Below are 17,349 nucleotides of genomic sequence, written 5' to 3' on the forward strand. Positions count from 1 at the left end.
AGGTCTTGTAACTGATGTCACATAAGCGAAGGAAATATCCGGCATTCCTTGCTTCTCCCGTATGCGTGCGATTGCAATGCCCTGTGATTTTTGATTCATCTTTAATGAATAGTAAAATTCGTTCTTATAATTTACGATGCTATTTTCCCTTAATAATAATGACATCAAATAGCAAATTAAGAAATACCATAACAGGTCGAGAAAGCGAGGAAGAAAAAAAGCTAAATTTACGTTTTATTATCTTTACCGGCATCTTTCCCTGTTTTTTGGGTAAGGGACCCTACATTTTCATTTTGCTCTGGTCCCGTATATTATGCAGCCGTCCCTGACTAACATTAAATCGACATTCTATGCTTTCACAAATTTCTTGGGCTAATCACATCTACCTCCACACCCACTCTCAGTCTTCCCACACACCTACCATTGAATTATAATCTCGAGCACTGGCGAGCTTCGTATTAAAATCCCCGCCCAGAGTCTACAATCCCTCTCTGAATTTCAATTCGTTGTTCTTAATTCTTTACATGAAATTAGGATTGGAATACCTGAGATAACATTGCAAGGAAAATCCCAAGGGAAGATGTGGTTTGTATTTCCAAAAGGAAACATTAAGAAAATAGGCAGTACACTAAAATCACAGCCCTGCTCTTTGCTTTCTTAACATGGTCCTGCGTTGTGCGGATGTAATAAAATCAGTTCCATTTTGTTTCCAAAGCCTTTGGAAACTACCTATTAATGGGTGGCTGGTAGGCTGCTGGTAGGAAAAACCCCGCCAAAGTCGAATTTTAAGAGAGCAAAAGATACACTTGGAGAACCAGACAGGTCACACCTAGAGAGGCCCCGCTGGGATTCGAACCCAGGATCTCCTGTTTACTAGACAGGCGCTTTAACCAACTAAGCCACGGAGCCCACGTTGTGACCTTATTTCGGTTTTCTTCTGTCAGAGAATGTTTCTGTATTGATGTATTTCAGAATAGGGCCTGAGACGGGAACTATATATTCATCTCTTTTTAATAATAAGTCATCTTTTCGTGAACTTTCATACCCTTGGCTTTTGACTGGGGTCAGAGCCACCCAAACAATGAATAACAGCTTTGACCCAAGCGTTATTCATCTGTCTTTTTTTCCTTTCGCTCTGCATGACCTCACTGTATTTGGCGTGGAGCCTCGATACTGCCTCAGGGAAACTCAGGCAGAAAAGTTCAAGCAAGATAGAAGGGCAGGGACTACGCGTAGATTTCCTCAGAAAGCACTGGGACACTGACTTTGGTAAACTGCAAGGAAATCAATATTCCGAGTGGACCATTTTCTCCAGGAGACGAAACTAGCAAAACCATAAAGGCCTCAAAATCTACCTCGTCCACTTGTGGTCAGGGTTACCTCAACCTCTCCGTGCTGGCGCCTGAGTCCCCACGCTTCGCCGCGGGCACCTGGGTTGGTTGCTCCTTCTCTGGAAAAGGCCCTGCGCTACCAGGCGTTTCCCACATCTTTACACCGGTATCCCTGCCCCTCCACTGCTCCTGACTGGCAGAACCGCGGCTGACAAAGCTGGGCAGAAACTTCGAAGAGGAAAATAAAGTTGCCTCTGGAAATAAAGGTCCAGTTGGAGAGAGGACACAAAACGGCCACGAGCTAAATGAAGACAAGGCAAGACAGTCCCTGCTCGCAAATCTCTTGGCCCAGCAGGTGATCGGGAACCCTGCGGCGGGATCTTAAGGACTTGGTTCTGAAAACCTCAGAATAGACCCTCCCATCAAATACTGCGACTGTGTTAAGCAGACTTCTACCAAAAGAAGACAACAGGAGGGGGATGATACATGGCTTGGGGACATGACCTGAAAATGAAAAGCAAATTAACTTTTTGTCACACCCTTCATGCAACTGAACAAGTCCCCAAACCTTAAAACCGCTGAAACTCAAAGTAGACGCTATTGTCTTTAGCCAAATTTTGACCTGTCAGTCAACCCAGATACGAATTTAAGATTTTTTTTTAAATTTTAAGGTAATCCTAAATCATTTCATCTTCTGTCTTACTTTGAAGTTTCATTCCGACCTCTCTTACCAGTGTGAGGTCCTATCTTTCTGAGAACAGAAATAACATAACTAACTCTCCAGTTCCTCTGTACCACAAGTCAGTTCCCCTCTCTGCCCATTAACAAGACAGAAACTCAACTGGCTCTGGGGATGTCCCTGGAAATATATATGAAAATATATCAATATTTCTTAATATACACTTAATATATTAAATAAAAATTTAAATATATTAACATTAATGTTATGATAAATAACAAAGTCAACCACAAGCAACCTTCCAAGGTAGAGAGAAAAAGGTACATAAATACTGTAGACGAATGTCAGTAGTACCCCGACCTGGAGAATGGCTTGAGAACTTGATGAAAGTATAGATTGCTGGGCCCACCACACAACTCGTAAATGAATTAAAAATAAGGCAGGAATCTTTATAATTTAAAATCCTCTTCAGATTTTACAGATGGCCAGCCAGGTTAGAGAACCACCATCGGTCTAGAAAGTTAAGTGAGTGGAAGTAAGACAATCTGGTGACAAACTTCATCTGGAAGTGGTGGTTAGGGAGGGAGAGGGGTGGGCAGAATGATTCCTGGGTTCTTGAAGAAAGGTAGGCAACAGAGGTTGAGGGATTTACCATAGTAACTCACTTTTTAAAATAATCAGGCTTGGCTTAGAAACAATAGTAATGAGACAGTTTTAAAAAAGAGAGAATTATAAAATTTTGGGAAGGGGGGAAAATGATGATTATTTGCACGTGATAAAAAGAAAATGAACTAATGAGCTTTGATTCCAAAAGTTTAATGCTGACTTCCTTGGAAAGTAACCACCAGTCTTCAAAGCTTGTTAATGGTTCCATAAAACTCCTTTTATTTTGGGTCTGTTACCCAGATACCAGATTCTAATATTGTCAGCAGGGTGTTACAATTCATTCTGTTGGCATCTTCCTTATCTGGCCAAAGAATTATCAATGATAAAAAAAGCTAGCTGATTTGTTGTCTTAAAATTTTGTAACAGAAAGGTTAGTTTTCAACAATTTAATGCCACGACATGAATGCATGAACTCAACCCCATTGGGCAGCCTGGAGTGGAGCCCCACCTATGCTGAATCAGAAGTTCCGGCTGTTGCGCATGCACTATCACATTCTGAGATTGTTCTCAGTTCTTACTACACACTTCATCTTGTGAGTTTTGTTCCAAATAGCATCAGAACAAAACTTCAGAAATGCACCTACTCTTCATTTTCATTTGAAGGAGGGCAATTTTTAAGAACAGACACGGGGCAGCAGAGTAAGAGTAGCAGAGAGAACAAAGCCCTCACATTCCTTTCCCTCCGAGAATGCAATGACTGACAGGAAAGATTGGCACAGAAATTCAAAAGAATAAAATTAAATAGCTGAAACCTCTGAGATGGGATCACTTCTGTCTATGCAGCTGATGATGGCCATTTTCCCCCCAGAGCCTTTCAACTTTAGCTGCTGGCTTCTCCAGTGTTTTCTGTGTGATTTTCTGACATGTACCAGGCAGGGTTTCCTTAATATATCTATATATGATGGCAAAGCATGGAATTTCGAACCCCCCCCCCCATTTCAGCCCCCTAGACAATTCACTTCAAGGATGGAGGAGGGTGTCTGTGGTCAGGAAGCTTCTACATGCGAATGGGAAAGAATTATTGACTAAACATAACCATCGCCACCAAACTATGGGAAAAGATACGGGTACTCTTATGCTAAAGGATCTCTCAATCTAGCTATTTCAGTCACACTAGAAAACTCTACACTCACTGACTCAAATATTCATTTTAACGAATTGAGGTTTGGATAACAACAGCATTCTTATGAGAAGTGGATTTATTGTGCAACGTCTACCCATGCAGATAGAACTGAGATCTGTCGACTTCAATGTCTGGTGACTGCACTGAGTTGCCCTCAGTGGAGCCTGGGAGATAAGGAGGGAGTGGAAGAAAATTAGTGGGCAGGCCTTCTGCTCCTCAGAAACCTGTCTCTCAAGAAAGGCACAGTTGAGAAAATAGGGGTAGGAAGTTGTGCATGGTCTTCTTATTTTTTTCTCTTCCCATTCTTCCCCCCTCCCCCCATCCTCAATTATTTTTGCAAATGAATCATTTACTGGCTCGCGAATGTGCATTTGGTATGTTTACTGCCCTGGGTGAACAGTGTCTTCCTTTGTTATCCCACTCCACGCAGCCTTCCTTGTTCTGACACAATCAGGTTCGGTAATGGACTCCAAAGCCCTTGGAGTAGAAATGCTTGAGTGCTTAAAGCAACCAACTAAATTAGGTAAGTAGTCTCGCTTGAATGTGAGCAGGAAAAGATGAGTAGAGAAATGCAAAATAAAAGTAAGAAAACACCAAAAAAAAGAGAGAAAAAGAGAAGAGGTTCTGACATGGTCAGGAAACTACAGCTGTGAAGTGCGATCATGGAAATATGGAAGATTAAACCTAGGACATCTTCCATGCTCCGTAATCTCGCCACAACTCAGCTACATCCACCCAGACATGTGGCTGCTGAGAAAAAGTTTTTGACTAATTACCTTCCTTTTCTGGATGTCTTCGAGGATCTAATAGTTGGCAGAAGAGTTTAATCTGTTCAGCTCCTTTATTTTGTGAAGCTCCTACTCTGAATCTGGTCTTGCGGCTACATCAAGAGAAGGGGCACTGCAGCCCAGATGAAAAGACACATGGTCTTCCCAAAGTTAGCGGTCTCTGAGGTCTGCTTGCCAAGGGACTGCCTGAGTAGCAGTTCCATCCACCCAAAGAGAAAAGCCCATTATGGAACCAACCCTTGTATCTTCAAATACTCACTCCTTCAATTTTCTTCCCCTCTGCTTACACAGATGGGAAGAAAAATGAAAAACATAATGCAGAGGGATGTGAGGAAGAGTAGCGTGCTTCCTCGAGAATTTAACTGCATGTGGGGAAATTAGAGACAAAGGATGAATTCACAATACTTACAGCGAAATGAAACACCTCCGTTCCAGCAGCATGGTCTGCAAACCTTGCAGTGACATTTTCTAGTGGATGCTACAGCTCTGGTTCTTAAAGACACAGAAGATAGAAAGAAAGGAGGAGGAAAACAAAGTATTCCAGAGAGCTAGCTATTATAGAGTTTTTTCAAATGGAGTTTTCTCTGCAATGAAGAGAATGCAGAGGAGATTTCCACTAGGACAAGATCTACCAAATGAATTAGTTGATTATATGTGCAGTACCTAGATCTATAGGTTTGGGTAGTTCGTTAGTTAAGCTTTCAAATTTTTAGCTGGGGAAACAACGTTCGAACCCCTAGCAGTTTAGTATTGCAATGTTCGCACTTGTTCTCTAGTTATTGGGGAAGGCGGGGCGGCCGGGATATGACTCCAGTTATTTTTAACTGGCAGAAAGCAACTGAAATCTTGCCTGCTCTTAAAGTTCTGAGTATTTGCAATGGGATCCTTGCCTGCAAGCTAAGAATGATTTTGGAATGTTTCACGAATTTGCGTGTCATCCTTGCGCAATGGGTCATGCTCACCTTCTCTGTATCTTTCCGATTTTAGTATATGTGCTGCCGAAGTATGTGAGCACCGTTTTTATTTTAAAAGGTTGAAAAATAAAACGAAGAATAGTATTTCGTGACACGTGAAATTTATATGAAATTCAAATTTCGGTGTCCATGTATAAAGTTTTATTCGAACACAGCAACCTCATTTATTTACACATCATCTATGGCTGCTGTCGGGCTACAACAGAGAGTACTTGTGACAGAGACGGTACGTGGCAGCTTTTTCCCTTCCCACTGCTGCTGTGCGCAGTACACATCGCAGTGACTCAGTGATCGTTCCTCGTTTTTCAGTGTCGCACACATAATATTTTATTATTATTTTTTAAAGTAGCAGTGCTTACACATCATTTAAAAACAATAAACGTGGGCCTCAACTGCGAGCTCCTGCATGGCTGAACTATGGCCACAGCATTGTGTTTATTGTGCAATTAGGCTTTAACATGCTAAAGGAGTATGGTGTATCGTGAGCATCATTTCGTATTCACTAAAATGTTGAACTTGCCAAAACCCGGGATTGAACCAGGGACCTTTAGATCTTCAGTCTAACGCTCTCCCAGCTGAGCTATTTCAGCTACCTGAAAAGACAACTTCTTGACTTTTCTTTTTAATATTTAGATTATTTTCAACTTCGGTCTTTGGATGGTTTCAGGTTCCTTAAGTATGGCTATCTAGTTGGCCAATATATTTGCCCACCCAGGAAGACTTGGAATATATTGTTTTCCATGTATGCCAGTTGGATCCAATTCCTGGCAGCGCGGGATGGACAGGTATAAAGCAGATTTTTTTTTTTAACATCTTTATTGGAGTATAATTGCTTTACAATGGTGTGTTAGTTTCTGCTTTATAACAAAGTGATATAAAGCAGATTTTAAAGAGAGGTGATAATGAGGGATTCAATGGAAAGCCTTTCTGCTCCCCTGCATCCGTCACTTGACCCAGGACATTGTTGAGAAAGTAAGGGAACTTAAAGGCAATATTTTTGGGGATCCCTATTTATCTCTTCTTTTTGATCCTTCCTCTCTCACAATCTCCAAAAATGCCGAGGAATGGAATCCAATAACGCTATAAATTTGCTAAAAGAATGCAATATACACGTTCATTACCAGAATGCAATATACAGGTTCATTACCAGTGTATATACAGGTTCATAACCACTCGTCACAGTACTCCAACTGGCAGGACAGCAACTGTCACAAAAGTTAGAAATTTTGAAATGGCATATCTCATTGCAACAGAATTTCTTCACACACACAAAAATGTTTTTAATGAAGATGAGGTTGCAACCAAGTCATTCTATAATTGGCTCCTCTGTAAGTTGTGCAAGGAAACCATTTATCACGGAGAAGTAATTACAGAGTGTTTACTTGTAGTAGCCAAAGAAATACATCCAGGGAGTTCCCTGGTGGCCTAATGGTTAGGAATCCAAGTTTTCACTGCTGTAGTCCAGGTTTCAATACCTGGTCAGGGAACTGAGACCCTACAAGCCACAGGGTGTGGCCAAAAAAAAAAAAAAAAAGTCTAGAGAAAAGAAATCTAAGACCCCACTGACTGAGCCTTGAGGACATCAGGAGCAACATTGAGTTGATTTTAAAAATAAGACAAATGATCTGGCATCATTTTCTTTGACTCTTGATGAGTCAGTCTAACAGATGTTACTGACATTATTCAGTAGTTTATTCAAGGAGTCAATGTCAGTTTGAAGTGACTGAAGAAATAACCTACATGAATAGTCTGCATGGAAAAACTCCAGGTGAGACTATTTTGTGAGAAGTTGAACAAAGAGCAATTCATTACAACCTGCCACAATATGTTACAACTGGTGGTGGTAAAATTATGAAGGGAACAGAAAAAGACTTAGTTGAACAAATTTTAAAACTTGTGAGAAAGGTAAGCCTAGAGGACCTCTTTGAATTTTGGAGGCAATATAGAGTCTTTCAGACCTAATAATGTGATGGTCTTAACAAGTAGCCTGTAAAGCTACCAGTTTTATTTAAAGCCCAGAACAAGAGAAAGTTCTGCAATAGGTCCAGGCTGTACGAAAGCTACACTATCACTTTACCTGTATTGACCCAGCAGAGTACTCAAATGTCTATGTAAGACAGAGATGGTATTTGGAGTTTTTGGCATTCTTCTATTAGTGACTCACAGGACAAACCTTTGGGATTTGGTGCAAAACTATGACATCCTCCTCAAATTTTTATTCTCTTGTTAAAAAATCGTTTTTGGTCTATGTTATGAGAGAGAATAAATGCTTGGGCATGAGTCACTATGAGACTTGAACTTCCAATCGTGACCTACCTGTTCTCTAATCCATCTAGCCATAAAGTTGTGCATGCACAGCATCATTTCATTATTAAGTATAAACAGAATATATGAGCAGGGCCGACACACATGAGTCATTTGCATGGAAAAGTGGCTTATATTCCCATGGCTCCTACACTTGGTACTTTTTCTCTATCTCTTCAAACCCCATTCATAGCCTCATAGTGAGTTCCCTGTAACTGAGGAAGAAAAAAACAAAAAACAAAACAGGACTGGTTTATTAGTAATTCTGCACCCTATGCTGGCACCACACAAAAGTAAGCAGCTACCATAGCACCTGAAGGCCAGTGGTGAAGGTAAATCCCCCCAGTGGGCATGACTTCACGCAGAGCACGTGATTGTTCATTTTACTTGGAAGAACAGATAGAGCATAGGGATCCACACTAATTCAAGACAAGTGACTAATAGTTTGGCTGGATGATTAGTACTTGGAGGGAAAATTGCTGAAAAGTGATGACAGAGAGGTCTGGGAAAGAAACAGAGGGATAGATTTTACTAAATGGGCAGAGGGATAGATTTTACTAAATGGGCAGAGGGATAGATTACTAAATAATCTAAGGATTATTTTCAATGTAGATGCTCTCCAAAGAGCAACCTCCTAAGAGGGGGATCTTAATAGGCAGTTGACAAGATGACCCATCCTCTTGATGTTTGGAAGCTTCTCCTTAGCCATCACTGTCCTTGTCCAATGGGATTATGAAAATAGTGGCCACGGTGACAGAAATGGAAGTCATATATAGCTCAGTAACATAGACTTCTGTATACCAAAATAGATCAGATTGAAACCACTGCAAAATGACTAAACTACCAACATACTTAAAACATAAGTAACATTAACATCATAACATGAAATAAATTCAAAATAAAAAGAGTTCTTTGAAAGGAAGATTGAATTAAAAGGTCAATAGGAGTAGATGTTTAATATTTTTCATAATTTCATTAGTGATCCAGGGGATTTTTATAAAATGGCACTTAATTTAAAAAACTATGACTGCCAAGGCATTATGAAAGGTTGCATCAAAGATACTAGCTTGAACCTGTTGCACGAATATATGGCAAAATAAAATAAAAATAAAGTGATTCAGTATTGAGATCAAAGAATATCAAGAAAGAAGTTTCGATATTAAGAAGAAATTGGATTGTCATACCTGAATCTTTATGACCTTGCTTTTCTTCTCCTTTCAGTTTTCAGTATTCTAATCTCAGTGGTGAACTAATCCTTCATTTAAGAATGCTTAATATTGTTCTTTCTGGAGCCCTTAACATATGGACATTCCAGACAAAGGCAAAACTCTACCAGTGATGGTATGCCAGCTGCAAGGGTATTTTGACAGTAAGGAAAATGAGAAGGCTCGGGTAGTTATTAAAACGTCCAGTGATGTTCAGGTATTTTCCTCATGTCACCAGGTTAATAAAGCAGTGAAATAAAGATCGCCTGATGTCAAATAGAGTCTCATACATATACACCATACATAGCACATTGACACACACACAGTAGAGAAGTTCTTCCTTTATGGGTCATTTTGTCTTGTGACTTGTGTCTTGTCTTGTGACAGTGTCTTGTGACTGACTGTAACAATACGCATCCCTCCCCCCAATGCACAGACACACAAAGAAAATCTCAAAGTAGGAGTGAATTAAAAATGTATTGCTGGGCTTCCCTGGTGGCGCAGTGGTTAAGAATCCGCCTGCCAATGCAGGGGACACGGGTTCGAGCCCTGGTCCGGGAAGATCCCACATGCCGCAGAGCAACTAAGCTCGTGCGCCACAACTACTGAGCCTGCGCTCTAGAGCCTGTGAGCCACAACTACTGAGCCCAAGTGCCACAACTACTGAAGCCCATGCGCCTAGAGCCCGTGCTCCACAATAAGAGAAGCCACCGCAATGAGAAGCCTGCGCACCGCAATGAAGAGTAGCCCCCGCTCGCCGCAACTAGAGAAAGCCCGCACACAGCAACGAAGACCCAACACAGCCAAAAATAAATAAATAAAATAAATAAATTTAAAAAAAAAAAAAAAAAATGTATTGCTAAGTAGTGTGTTGAAATTTCTTACCCTCCAACATTCCTAGATTTTTCCAAGTGAACTTTAGATTTTCATATTTAAATCTGTAAATTAAATCACAAACAGAATAGATCAGTTAACAAAGCAGAGTTGATTATGATAGTTCCATTTGGATTCCAAGGTTGGAAAAACAAAACGAAAACGAAAATTTCTTTATAAGAAAAGGGGGGCTTCCCGGGTGGCGCAGTGGTTGAGAGTCTGCCTGCTAATGCAGGGGACACGGGTTCGAGCCCTGGTCTGGGAGGATCCCACATGCCGCGGAGCGGCTGGGCCCGTGAGCCACAATTGCTGAGCCTGCGCGTCTGGAGCCTGTGCCCCGCGACGGGAGGGGCCGCGATAGAGAAAGGCCCGCGCACCGCGATGAAGAGTGGCGCCCGCTTGCCGCAACTGGAGAAAGCCCTCGCACGAACCGAAGACCCAACACAGCCAAAAATAAATAAATAAATAAAATCAAGTAGAAAAAAAAAGTAAAAAAAAAAAAAAAAAAGAAAAGGGGATATATTTAAAATCTGGGAAACCAGCTTATGTTGCTGACACCCTCATGATTATGTGTGTGTGTATTCAAAACAGAACAACAGCTAAAACGCTGAAATCATTGATGATAGTGAGGGCAATTAAGGTTGAGAAGCCTGAGCCAGAGACTAAATGCTGCAGTGAAGGGGAAGGAAATGACGATGGGGGAATGACAGGAACAGGGGAAAATAGAGCGCCAGAGGAAGGTATGTTAGGAAGGTTTGCGTATCAGAGTGAGGACGCTCCAGGGAGGATCTGTAAGCTGCAACTGACTCCTCTACCGGAAGGAAAAAAGTCTTTAATACAATTCAATTATACTGTAGATTTCAAGAACGTGATCCTAGAACATGTTTGGCTGAATCACCAGATACAAGGGATGGGCAGACGTAGTGGGTCTCAAGTCTCTCTGAGAGAGTGGAAGGAGTGTCTTCCGTGGAGAACTCGACTTCACAATGGCATGGAATAGCTTGGTGGGGCGCTTCTTTTACGAGACATTTACCTTGGGTAGAGTGCGCCCCCTAGAGTGCATGTAGGTTAATTTCAGAGAACTACTGGAGATTTTGCGCGTCTAGTCAACCAAATTTATAAGGTAAGAGAGATGCAATGTTCCCAAACTGCTGAAATGAAACTTTTACAAGGGCCAATCACTTTATGTGACTTGGCTTCTTGAAAGTGGCCAATTGTTTGCAACAAACAATAAACTAACACAAATCAAACCATTCACCTCTTCTGTGACCAAGAATAGCTTTTCTCTTTCGCTCAAACCTCTTGCTTTGCATTCAGGTCTCCCTCTACAACATTTTCCCCTGGTTTAGGTGAGACACAAAAACTTTTTTACTTCGTAAACTGGATTGTATAATCAAATTCATGTTGATTCATCAAAATCATTGTTATTAATAGGACCGCGAAGTTAAACTACTTGTAGGAAAAGGTGGAATCGTCCCACAAGTACCAAGCAACTATCCCAAATCTCTGGAGACCAGTGTCCTAAATCTGTGTTCTTTGATGTTTCCATAAGTGCTTAGGGCTTCAGCTGTGTATCTCCTTTAGCAGCCTTTTCAAGAGGTGATGCTCTCCCAAGCATACCCAGAGTGAGAGTTCAGGACAAGTAGAAGGAGAAAAGAAGTTTTCCTGTACTCTTTTTACTTCTTTCCTTTTGGGATCCAAACAGGACAGGACAGACCAGCAAGTCTGTGTGGTGAATGAGTATCTCCTGCCTTCTCAGCTCAAACCTGGCACTGGTGAACATCCACTCTCAAGCTTTTAAGAGAGGGCAAGGACTCAAGAGAGTGGCTTGCTTCTTTGGCTGGAGCGTTCTCTCCTATAGCTGTCATCATGGCCAGCCTCATGTGTCTGTGACCAGTGCATTTCAGAAAGCCTTGTGGCCAACACATTATGCAGCCAGTCTGTCCTACGTCTCACTACCAGAGAATCCTGTGCTCTTCATGCCAGAGAAGGAACTTTGTTCCCCAAAGTACTAGAGCAGGTTGACTTCAGACTTTCTAGCCTCTTAATTTTAAACTTTCTCCAAATCCAGGAAAAACCCCGTTGAACTGATTCCTGATGCTAGTTTGATGAAAGATGAGGTGGGGGTATGGTCAAAGTGATTTTCCTGCTCTCAGAACTCTAATTTTCCCCAGTAGTTAATTTTTGTGTAGTACAGACTTTAGCCAACATAGGAGTGGCTGCTCAGTGACTAGAGTGGATGGCTTTTAAAGGTGGACAAATAAGTTTGAGCAAATCGGCTTGAATTATGAGAGACGAAGAAGTTTCAACACGTAAGAAAACCAGAGAGTAAGAAGAAAGCTAAAGACACGCTGAACAAGATGTAAGGTATTCCCACTGGAGGTGCCAGGGATCGAACCCGGGGCCTCGTGCATGCTAAGCACACGCTCTACCACTGAGCTACACCCCCTCACACGCTTGTCAAGTTGGCTGAAGAAAATTTAATGGCAATATCTATCTGCATTGCTTTTTTTTTTGCGAACTTGAAATTGTTAGCACAAAGATCCTTTATGTACAGCTCCATTATTTCTGAAAGTCCTTTCTTTCATTCTCTTTCGCGGTGACATGAGGAGAAAAGCAATTTCATGCTAAGCAGAAAGTCACCGTTCCTAGGACCGATTCACGCTTGTCAACCTACCCCCAAAGACCCGGCTACACAAAACTTGAATAGAGGAAGGCAAAGAAGAGCCCTTTCCTGGCCCTGTCTCCCGGAAGAGCCTAGAATCAATGACACTCAAAGAACAATGAGAGGAGCTAGTCCCATATCTTAATTTCTTGATACAGATTTCCACTAGAAGGAACCAAAGCTCCTGGAAGAACTTGTTGTCACCAGAGGGCTGGGACAGGAAAAGTACAAGATGAGCCTAGAATATCTTTCTGAGCCAGTATGTAAGAAAGTACTCAAGGATAATTGAGCACAGTATCTATGAGTCAAATCTTGGAAACACTGAGCATTAAAATGAGTAATAAACAAAAAGAATATAGTCTGGATGGATAAAATAAGAATACTTGAGTTCATACTGATAAGAAAGGGAAAGAGAAAGAAAGAAAAAAGGAAATGAAAGAGAAAGGAAGGAAGGAAGGAAAAGAAAGTTTACCCTACGTAGTATGCCAATTATAGTGTGGAAGAAATGACAGCATCATCATTTTCCACTGTCCTGTGATGACTGATTCAGGCAAAATTCATCAATCAGTGCCCAAGCTATGGGTGACAGTTTGATAAAGAAAGATGTATTTATCAAAGTGTATTTATCCTCACATATTTCTTATGAAAATGGTAACTTGACCTTTAAAAAACTCAGCAGAGAAAACCTTACCCCAAATTATCAGATTAACTTCATCATAATAGGGACACTGACATCATGTACCTCTTATGAGATAAACTGAGAAGGACACAGCAACACTCCTATTGTATTCTGACCAAAATGCATCATCACCTGAATCTAATCAGGCAGTCAAACCGAAATTGAAACACATTATACAAATCAACTGTAACATGCTCTTTAAAAATGTCAATGAATGAAAATGTCATGAAAGACAAAGAAAAGTTGAGAAATGGTCCCAAATTAAAGGAGACTAAAAATATATTAACATAAATGAAATGTGTCACCATGGAGAGGTCCTGGATTTGGAAAAAAAAAAAAATGGAGTAAAGGATAGTATCGGGACAATTAGCAAAATTTGAGTATGAGGGGTATAGTTTTGTATCAATATTAAATTCTCTACATTTGACAATTTTACTGTGCTTACATAAGGGAGTGCCCTGAAAGAATACAATGAAGTATGTTGGGGTAAAAGGATATGTTTGCCAACACTGTCAAATGGTTTAGGAAAAAATTTATGTGTGGAGAGAGAGAACAAGTGAGAGAGAGAGAAAGAGAACCAATGAATGTGGCAAAATGTTACAACAGATGAATCTGGATATATAAGATATTTTTTGCAACTGTATTTTATGTTTGAAATTATCTCCAAAAAAAGTTTTAAATGTTCCTCCTTTTTATAACTTCCTTCCTCATTGTGCCAAAATGCTGCCAGAAAGACATAAAAGGTAACACATAGTGATTTAAACCATAGTACTGTGTGTGCTACCTCTGGGAGTTTAGACCTTGATGGGGAGATGGGAATGAATTTACAATATCTGACCCAAAATGCAGAGGAGGGAAGATGAAGAACACTTCGTGTTGGCATAGGATTTTGGTGGGTGCATTCTCTTTGACTCTTCCTTTAGGTAAACAGGAAACAAGTTCCCTTTAACCTAAGTGAAGTAGCCTGAAAGTGTTTGTTCCTCCTAAGACTTGGCTTGTTTTTTCTAAGCATGTCAAGGTTTGCAGAATCTCTCACTGCTCTTTCTTTCAAAAAAAGACAAACAGTACATAGGAGGGCATGCGTGCAGTTGAGTTTTTGGTTTTGGCAAATAGTCACTGGTATTTGTGGCTCTAAAGAGAGCAGTAAGAAACCACATTTTCTCGACCCCATTGTAGCTGTGAGGAGACCCGTTTGTTTTAGAAATGGAATCTGCTGACAGTTTTGAGCTTCTGTACCTAAGATTTGTCTGGAGTGACTATTTGTTAGCACATGGGGTTTATAAAGCAAAAGAAAGGATAAAATATATAGGTTAGGCAGAAACCTAAATTTTTTGAATTGCAGAGAGTTTCATAACAAAATGTCTTTAATCCTGGATAATTTGATAGAAAATTAAACTTTCAATTTGATGGTTCAGGATTTAGGTCTCGTTTTAGAGCCTGGTAGTTTTTTGTTTCTTTGCTTGTTTCCCTTACGTAGATATGAGCCAAGACTAGTACAACCCAGCTTTGTTCTGGAGAATCTTGTCCATGCATTTACCCTCCTCACATGGAGCTCTTGGCTCAACAGGAGTATGAAGAGCTAGAAACCAGACAAACATCTATTGACTTGCAGTGGTTTATTCTGTTCTACTGTAGGGATATTGTTGATTTAAGGAAGGTTCCTTACAACATTAAAAAAGAAACTTAAGTATTGCTTTTAAGGTTACAAATTTAGAGAAATGTAGAAAGTAACTAGGGAGGAAAAGATATGGCCTGTAAACTGGAAAATGCCGGTAAGATTTTTATTTTACAAATCGTTGATAAATTAGAAATTTGAACAACTTCTTCCTAGACAAGATGATTGACTGGATTACTGGGTGTGAGTGAGGAGGTGGCCAGCGTCAAAGGATCCCCAACTTTTTCTCTGAGGATGGTAAGAATGGTTATGGTGTCTGTCAAAGAACTTGAGGACTTCCAGAACTTCAGTTTGAATTGAGAGGCCAGTGGCTCAAACAGATTACTCAGACACTTGTTGAATTAAAGTTCTAAAATCTCATGTATTTTGGCTAGAGTGAGACTCCATACATTCATTGTGAGTTCATTCATAGAAAAATCTAGAGCCATTTTGTGATCATCAATGTTGCCTAAAAGACTGGTGAGCTAGAAGACACAAGAAACCACAAAATCTTGAAAATAGGGCAATTATCTCTTGATTTCTGTCATGGCTCCATTGTTTGAATAGACAGGAAGCTCTGGGAGGAGCAACTTTTTTTTCCAGAGCACGCCAGGAACTGATATCAGCTTCTCTGCCTTCTAGAATATGGTGGGAGAAAAGTTGAGAGAACAAAAATGTGGCTCATGTTTTTAGTAGGATGTTTCCTTTAGTTGAAATTACCTCAAAGTTCCATGTTCTTCACTATAGAGAACATACATTGTTTTACCCCTCAAAGTAGAGGAATTGGGGTGGGTATTTCTACTTTTTTCTTGTTGAATGCCCTTTAATTTATTGGTTTCAAACTTTCCCCAAATCTAGGAACAAGTGCACTTGAACTGAATCAAGATGCCTTTTCCCACTGTGTGATAGATGATGAGCATCATTTACTGCCAGGTGTAGGAAAGTTTGAGTTTTGAGCATTGAAACTTGGTGGGTTTCCCAAGGGCAAGTTGAAATCCTGCTCACAGAACCCTAGGTTGAGTTCAGACTGTGGCCAATATGACACATTATTTTTTCATACTTGCAAAATAATAAAAAAAATAAGGTGCTTGTTTAATGTAGCTAAGGGTAAGAAGCGGATAATAGTAATAACAATGGGTTACATTAAATGATTATATCACCTCCTTGATAAACAGACTCCCTAAAAGATGAAGTAATTACTTGGCCACCAGTTCACAGCCAACATGTAACAGGGCAAGTTTCAATGCCAGGCAGATTTCCTTTAGAACACCTACTGCAGGTCTTTTCTTTAGAGATGGAAATCCTGAAGTCAAAAGACCACTTGAGATTAGTGGCTTTTGGATTTATTCCTCTTTGAAAATGTCATTATCACTCATAGGAAAAGAAGTGGTGCTACATAATCATATAATGTTGAGCAGTTTTCAATTCTTTGGGGAAATTGAGAAGAGAGAAACGAATGAACTCATAATACTCACCATGAAATAAAATACCTTAAGTCCAGCAACATGGTCTGCAAACCCTGCTGTGACATTTTGTAGGGGACGCTACAGCTCTGGTTTTGGACACCTAAAGGAATGGAAGACAGAAAAGAGGGAGGAAAACAAAGTAATCCTGAGAGCTAGTGATTACAGCATCTCTTTCAAATGGAATTTTCTTTGCAATAAAGAGAATGCAAAGGAGATTTGCAACTAGGATAATATCTACCAAATGAATTAGCTGAATGTATGTCCAGTAAATAGATTTATAGATTTGGGTAGCTTACTAGGTAAACTTCTGGAATTTTTAAACCAGGGAAACAAAGTTTGAATCCCTAGGGGCTCAGGTCCTTCTGTTCGAATTTATTTTCCCGGTATTTCTAACTGGCAAAAGGCTACTGAAAACTTGCCTGTTCTTAAAGTTTGAGTATTTACAAGTTCTGAGACCCTATACTTTGTGATTGGTAAACTATTGCCTGCGAGCTAAGAATGGTTTGGGAACATTAAAAGGTTGAAACAATAAAATAAAAAATAGTATTAGTTGACATGTGAAGTTTATATGAAATTCGAATTTCAGTGCCCATATATAAAGTTTTACTTGAACACAGCCACTTCATTCATTTACATACACATCGTCTGTGGCTGCTTTTGGGCTACAACAGAGAGTGGTTGCAACAGAGACGGTACGTGTCACCCTTTTCCCTTCCCACTTCTGCTGTGCACACTACACATCACAGTGGCTCAGTGACCATTCCCCAAGTTTTTCAATGTTACGTGCATAATATTTTATTATTTTAAAATAATAAAAATCAGCAGTGCTTACTGCTCACAGGATATTAATATGTTGGAGCACCATGTAAACTCAAAGAAATCATAAAATGCATTTATTACTTTGGTTAAAAACAAAACCAAAACCATTTGAAAACAATAAAA

At 40.2% G+C, this 17,349-nt stretch overlaps 4 non-coding genes across 4 annotated transcripts; all 4 read right to left on the reverse strand.

Moving 5' to 3' along the window:
• Positions 1–835: 835 nt before the first annotated feature.
• TRNAT-AGU (transfer RNA threonine (anticodon AGU)) lies at positions 836–909 on the reverse strand. Its single transcript has one exon. It is a non-coding gene; the product is annotated as a tRNA-Thr (tRNA).
• Positions 910–5,490: 4,581 nt separating this feature from the next.
• LOC114237382 (U6 spliceosomal RNA) lies at positions 5,491–5,602 on the reverse strand. The gene has a single exon (XR_003623055.1). It is a non-coding gene; the product is annotated as a U6 spliceosomal RNA (small nuclear RNA).
• Positions 5,603–6,078: 476 nt separating this feature from the next.
• On the reverse strand, positions 6,079–6,151 carry TRNAF-GAA (transfer RNA phenylalanine (anticodon GAA)). Its single transcript has one exon. It is a non-coding gene; the product is annotated as a tRNA-Phe (tRNA).
• Positions 6,152–12,320: 6,169 nt separating this feature from the next.
• On the reverse strand, positions 12,321–12,392 carry TRNAA-AGC (transfer RNA alanine (anticodon AGC)). The gene has a single exon. It is a non-coding gene; the product is annotated as a tRNA-Ala (tRNA).
• Between the last annotated feature and the right edge of the window lie 4,957 nt (positions 12,393–17,349).

Source organism: Balaenoptera acutorostrata, chromosome 10 (genome assembly GCF_949987535.1).
Source record: "Balaenoptera acutorostrata chromosome 10, mBalAcu1.1, whole genome shotgun sequence".
NCBI classification, from domain to species: Eukaryota; Metazoa; Chordata; class Mammalia; order Artiodactyla; family Balaenopteridae; genus Balaenoptera; species Balaenoptera acutorostrata.